Source organism: Microtus ochrogaster, chromosome 26, assembly GCF_000317375.1.
Source record: "Microtus ochrogaster isolate Prairie Vole_2 chromosome 26, MicOch1.0, whole genome shotgun sequence".
Classification (NCBI taxonomy): domain Eukaryota; kingdom Metazoa; phylum Chordata; class Mammalia; order Rodentia; family Cricetidae; genus Microtus; species Microtus ochrogaster.
The window spans coordinates 3279569-3286062 of NC_022025.1; the positions used below are offsets into that span (position 1 = coordinate 3279569).

Sequence of the window (6494 nt, forward strand, 5' to 3'; positions counted from 1 at the left end):
CAGAGGATGCAGAGGGTGCAGAGATGGGAGGGGATGCAGAGGGTGTGCTTGTAAAGTTGGAAAAGCAGGGCCGGCAGATTGAATGACGGGGCTGCCTTTACACAGCTGACTGGCACCAGCCCTGCACTGGAAGCAGTGGCTCCGCTTCTTAACCTGCTCCTTTTCCACGACACTCCGGCGGAAATTCACAGCCCTTCTGCCCCTTTCAGATATGCAATTCAGCCATATTGTCTCCTTATTCACTCAGAGTTAGTGGTTGTGTCATATTTTCAGCAGATACATATTTGCCATACTTCTCACTTCTGTGAAGTCAAAGTCTGGAAGTTCAGTTGACTAATAAGTACTCTGGATTTTAAGATCTTGGTAAAGGAAGAAAATAAATGACATTTCCTTTAAAACCTGGATTTTAAAAATAAACAAAAACCTGCTAGAAATAATAGCTAGTGTCTGCCTAAACCCAAGAAGAGAGGAAAGGTAATTTAGACAGTATTATTTATCTGCCATAGGCATAGGATCTTGGTTTTAATAGTGTTTGCTTTATAAAAACCAGTGGTTTTTATGAGACCGAATTCCACTTTAATAAGAAAAGCATAAAAGAAAACAATGAAGAGACAAAAAGTAGACAGTTACTGACCAGTGTCTTAACCCTTTCCAAATATTTGACTTGAGAAGGTGTGTGCATCTTCCCAGTTTACCAAATTTCAAACTAATTTTCTTTAAAAGAGAGCTGAGTGGCCTCTTTTTTATTTTCTGGGCTGGATCTCCACATGACGCATTAGTGGAAGGAATCATTCCTCAGAGTGACCACTGGGGTTTCCTTCCTGCTGCAGGGGGAGTGTGGCATGACAGTTGTACATGTTACCTATTATGTATTTTAAATGAGCAAATATCTAATTATTCTTGAGAGTATTGAGCCTATGTGGCTAGAGACATTTCTCCTTGATGCTCTCTTTCAGGATAAATGAAAACACTCCAGAATGCTTTCTGTTGGTGACTGTGACGGCTGACACACACAAAGAGAGACATTCTGCAAGGCTGATTTTGTCATTTCTCCCCCCCCCCCCCCCCCGTAACTTTGGAGCCTGTCCTGGAACTAGTTATTATAGACCAGGCTGGCCTCGAACTCATAGAGATCGACCTGCCTCTGCCTCCCAAGTGCTGGGATTAAAGGCGTGTGCCACCAGCGCCCGGTAGACTTCTTAAATAAATGCTTTGTTCTGTCAATAGCAACAAAACCAAACTTGGTTGTAATCTGTCATCTCGAGCAGTTTGCTATTCCAGCCCTTATTTTAGACAGTTGGCTTCATTTGATTATTGAAGTTAGGTTGCAAGAAAGAAACCATACAACATGGATTTTTCTCAAAGGACCTAAGTTGCGCTGTCTCTCATGAAGAGAACTTAGATTTCTTAGCAGAAGCAAATTTGGCAGCTAAATCATTATGGAGTAGTTTGTGTAGGACCTGGTTCCCTTCATGCCTTAGTGGTGAAAGCACAGAGCACCTCTGCAGGAAGCCGTGTGAATGACCGCGAGGAGCATGCGTGCGCTTGTCCAGAAAACGCCCTGGACTGAACAAAGCATGGGTGGATTTAGTAAATTGTGTGTTCACCTTTCTTTGTAATAATCCCACGTTACTCATAGATATTCTATAGTGTGTATGTATAGCCACAGTATATATGTATCACAGACTAGGGGTTAATGCAATATTTTAGGATGGTTAATTTATATTTATGAAGATATTAATTTTATGATTTGTTTAACCTAGACTCAGCACATAAGTGTTTTTGGTAGGTTTTATGAATGTGGTTTATTATTTTATATTCCTTTATATTTTAATAGGATTCAAAATTCCTATTTAACATCTTCAGATGGCCATTGCCTCAGTGGTTCTCTGTGTTCTCACTCTAAATTCCATCCTCAGTTTACACACACAAAGCATACACGTCCTGATTGGCTTCTCTAGGCTTTGTGTGCTTCGAACCCTTGTTTGTGACAGGAGGTCCCCAGCCCAGTATTTAAAGGCCTTATCTCTCCTTTTTAACAAGTTAACACATTGTTAAGTCTTGGTGTTATGATTTTCTAAAAATGCTGCAAGATTCCTGGCGGCAGTAGGCAGCAGAAATGCTGTAGGTCTCCAAATGGTGGTAGCGGGCCACGTGGCGGCAGGCAGCAGGCCCTGGGAGCAGCTGGTCCCAGGCAGAGACGGCTGCTGGTCCCGAGTAGTGGCTGGTCCCAGACAGGGAGACACATGGCAGGCGGGCAAGAGACAGAGACATGGATAGACACGACTTGCAGTGTCAGGTTGAATATTTATTCAGGGGGTTATGGAGGAGGAAGGGTGAAGGGGGTAGAGTGAGAGACAGGGAAGGGAGGAAGCGGAGAAGTGGGGAGAGAGGCAGAAGTGAAGCTGTCTCTCCGAGAGGAAGATGGAAAAGAGAGCGAGCTCAGGCCTGAACTGAAGATCAGCCTGCCTCAGTGGATGGGGGAGGGAATGGGCCCGGCTTGTCTCCCAAAGTGACAAACAGTCATAACACTTGGAAGCTAATTCAAATCAGACATACCGTGAAACTTTCTACATATCGAAAATTTATCTCCGTGTCAGGCTTCTTTAAGCGTTCTTCTTGCTTAAGCTTTGATCTTGGCCCCCCATCCTTCACATGCTTACATGGGACAGTTTTAGAAAGAATCTCGCCAAGCCAGTGTGTGTGAGCGCTCCTGCACCTAAATAACCAGTTACCTGCTTGCCCTTAGCGTGAATCCTGCCAGGCCAAACTCCTACCCTTGGTACCTTAGTATGTTTTCACTCACCTGTTCTGTTGCTGACTGTAGTCCTCACTTTCCCTACTTGGAACTGAGGCCAAAGATTCTCTCCCTCATTGCAGAAGTTTGACACTTCTCATTAGAGTCTTATTTTTCACTTGTGTCAGGATATTTAATACTTATTTCTGTTCGGCCTTTCTTGCTGTCTCCTTTCCTTCCTCTGTATTAACTTGTTCTGAGCACCAGGCACAGTGCTCCGAGTCCCTCAGTCAGTAAATGTCACTCTATGGTGATGGAGGAAAATGTCTAGAGTGCTTTGATCGGAAGCTGTGATGATGAGTTTCTGTGTTTTTGTCACGGTGGTGAAATAACCAGCAGTCACCTTGGGGAGGGCTGGCCTGACTTGTGGCCTCCGAGGCTGCTGCCTGTTCTCTTGGCCCACTTGCCGTTAGCCCTATGGTTGGGGTGGAATACTTAATGCTAAAGTGTCTGTAGAAGGAACACGCTCAGCTTGTGTTAGCCGGGGACCAGAGGGAAGAAGGGACTGGCGACAAAGCACAGTACACCACAGGGACCCCTGTTTTCAACAGCCTTTTACCTGATCAGTCCATGAGTGGATACTGTATCGATGATGCCAGAACCTTTAAAATCCATTCGCCTCCCAAAGGTCAAGCCATAGCAACACCGGCTCTGAATGATGGCTTTAGGGGATGGAATTTTAGAGCCAGAGCACAGGAATTTTCTTTTTATCTGTGCACTTGGATGCTAAGCCTTGGTTTCTGCAGTTCTTAAGTCATCTCTCTGGGTTCATGGAGTAAAATCTGCTAGCACATTTGTCCTAAAAATAATTGGATTTTTATTTACTCTCACGGAGTCTATGGATACTCCCGTTAGAGTAATATCTAGCCGGGCCATCTCAGAGGCGTGCAGCCTCACGCTTCTGGTCCCCACACGGCCCCAGGCCCATGCAGTATGTGCCCTTAGTCATTCCTTTAAGGATTGTCCTGGGCACAGTTGCTTTCATTAAGAGGTAGAAACATGGGAGTTATTTTACCTTCGGAGAGGACATGCCAGGCCCATTTTCCTGAATGCTAATGATGGACATGTGAGAACTTGGGGCCATTTGCTTTCTTTTAGCAGTCACATCTGATAAAAATATTGCAGTAAACCATAACTCACATAAAATGCATTAATAATTATGAATGTTCTGTGGGGTGCCATTTTGGAAAAGAATTTGTCCATAGGAAAATGATTTGGAGAAAAGCCCCTCCTCCCGCGTCCTCTGACTTAGCTCCAGGACGAAGTCTTTTCACAAGATTAAGGTGAAGTTTCCTTTGTTCTTTCTCTGTGTGTCTTTGCAGGCAACTACCAAATAGAAAATGATGGTTTTCTATGTTGGCAGAAACATAACCTGCAGGGCTGGGTGTGTGTTTTGGTCTTCGTTAGAATGGGTGGAGGATACCCTGATCTCTGAATATCCTGTCATAATGTCTCTCTGGGGCTGCATTAATTGCTTTATCCTGTGGCTCTGAAGTTTGCTTAATTTTGTATGGCTCTTTTTGCATGGGAAAAACAAGATCTCTGTGGTGAACAGCAGTTGGCAATGAGTATTTGGGGACTCTTCAAAACCTTGCAGGGAAATCGGTGATGTGCTTTTCCGTGCATTTCATCTGCTTTCTGTAGGGCGGCTCTTATCCTGAGAGTGGGAGCAAGGCTTCACTCGTGCTGTGCTCAGTGTGTGGGCCTGAGCCAAGGCCGGGGAGCTCTTCTGGCTCTGTTAGATACATGGGAACTGCACTGGGAGGCTTGAAGTGCTGTAAAGTTGAGCATCAGATTGTATCTGCTTTCTTCCTGTTAGCCCAACTCGCTGTGGTTGTGAGGCTGTAGCAATGCTTTTCACATAGCAAATAGACTTGCCTTTTCTTCTTAGGTAGGGTTGAGATGTGATGTAGAAGAATTAGCCAGAGCATAAGAAGCAAGCAACCCAGGATTTGGGAAAGAGATAATATCATCAGGAAGTATAGTCATTTCTTTTTAGCTCATTGGAAATGTTTTCTGTCATGGACGGGGAGGAAAACAAACTTGCCGAAGATGACAATCTATTTGAAGTGGCTGCTTGACCTCCAAGAGAAAATGTGATTTCTCCAGAAGTGTAATTGCAGCGTTTTCCAAGCCTTCTGTGATGTGTTTCTTCAGACAAGTGTGCTTGAAAACAGGAAGAGGGCAAAACAAAACCAAACCCTGCCATTGCTTGTTTTTTTTTTCTATTTGGTGGTTTTCTGACTTTGCTTCTCTTCTTTCTTAATTTTCAGTGCACACCGGTCTAGGTATGTTGTGTTTTTGTGAGTAAATATCACACAGTATGTTTCAGGTCCACTTCTTGGGGATCTGTACTTTGTGATAAGTAACTATTTTTTTTTTAAAATGAAATTAGACATTTTCCTTAGTCACTGTGGTGACTCTAACTTATAAGACAAATAAATCCTTTCGCCCCCAAGTGGCTTTTGCTCTCAGTGTTCATCATAGCAGCGGAGACCAAACTAGAATTGTTGCCTTTATCTGCCATGAGTTTGGGTTGCTGGGCACTGTCTCTTCTCCTCCACTAGCTTGGGATCTCTTCAGCAGCTTTTTGTGGGTTGCTCTTGTTATCCCCAGAGAGTTCATTGCATCTCGGAGACACTTGTCTTCAGAGTCCTTAGAAGTTCACAGTCCTTTGACTTAATCCCGCAGAAGGTTGTGTATCGGGGTAAATGATGACAGTCTCTTGAAACTCATCCAGACCAGATGAGCCCAGATTGGCCTAGTTTGAGATGCAGGAAGTTCTCTGAGGAGCTCAGGCCCCAAGTCCACTTATTGAAGATGTTGCTGCTCTAGAAAGATGGCAAAGAACAGATGCAATTACTCACCTCTCCTTTTGCTTATATTGCTCCCAAGGAGAGTTCCATTCTGTCCGCAAATGCGGAGCAGGCACAGGAGGTACTTGTACCATCAGATTGTGACACATGGGGCTCACCATCAAATGAGGGACGCATGGTGGCTCACCATCAGATGGGGGATGCACGGTGGTTCTCTAAAAACTTGTTTTCAGATCTGAGATGACTGTTCTATAGAATTTTAAGAAAGTTTGTACTTGAGTTTTTTATTTATCTGTCAATTTTCTGTGGAAATTATGAAAAACTACAAGATACTAGTAGTCCTGAAGTGTCGGAATGTTCAAAACAACGGATGAAACAGACCTAAGAATGTGGGTATGCCTTTTTACCTGCGTGCCCTCCTTGAACACTTGAAAAAGAATATTGCTTGGATAGTTCTGAGAAGTTCTGAAGTGAAAATAGAGGTTAAGAGGTCGGCAACAATGGTGCCATACCTGAATACCTTCTTCTCTTGAGAGTTAAACTGCGGTGCTAAGAGGGTAGCGAGCCAGTTTAGCTAGTAAGCATACTTCTTTGCCTATAAGTGTTGATAGGTGTATTTGATTTTGTAGTGGTAGGAAAGAAAGTCCTGAGAAGGTAGATTCGGTGTTGCCAGGGTATTTGATAAAGGCTGGTTAACTGATCCACGAGCAGTAGAGACCCTAGTGTGTGCTATTTCCGTGCCTATGCACAGATCTCCCTGCATAGTCTAGTGGCAGTGGAATACCAGTGTACTTACCAGTGAGATCTCCCTGCACAGTCTAGTGGCAGTGGAACACTGGTGTACTTACCAGTGAGATCTCCCTGCACAGTCTAGTGGCAGT

At 44.1% G+C, this 6494-nt stretch overlaps 1 protein-coding gene across 5 annotated transcripts in view; it reads left to right on the forward strand.

Moving 5' to 3' along the window:
• Cdk14 (cyclin dependent kinase 14) overlaps window positions 1-6494 on the forward strand; it is a 534756-nt gene that overhangs the window by 164027 nt on the left and 364235 nt on the right. The window lies entirely within an intron of this gene.